The following is a 468-nucleotide window of genomic DNA, read 5'->3' as shown; positions in this document are numbered from 1 at the left end:
GAGAGAGAGAGAGAGAGAGAGAGAGAGAGAGAGAGAGAAAGGTGTCCCATATAGGCTGGTGGGAAACAAATCACAGCTTGCTTGTAGTTTATCGCAATCTGTGGTTTTTGGTGAATTCACATTGACCATCAGAAGCATATAAAAACCTTCATTAAGAGACAAAAAAATCCATAACATTTGTATTACTTGTGGTTATTATTATAATAGTAGCAGCATTTTGTCAGATCTAGAATAGTAGTTTATCAGATTTTATTAATTACTGTTAAAATTAAGAACATTTGGAGTCCTAACGTAACAGCAGAATAGCAATGGAAAAAAATCTGGAACATATTTCTTGCTTATATACCTTAAATCACTTTTGTTTCATTACTTAAATCTTCTCATCCTCAGATCTTCATAACTTGCTTTTGTCTGTCTCACTAACTTGCATTTCACATACCCTAAGTTATTTTCTTTATTCCCAAAATA

Source organism: Microtus ochrogaster, chromosome 1 (assembly GCF_000317375.1).
Source record: "Microtus ochrogaster isolate Prairie Vole_2 chromosome 1, MicOch1.0, whole genome shotgun sequence".
Classification (NCBI taxonomy): Eukaryota; Metazoa; Chordata; class Mammalia; order Rodentia; family Cricetidae; genus Microtus; species Microtus ochrogaster.
This window is presented reverse-complemented; position numbering follows the sequence as displayed.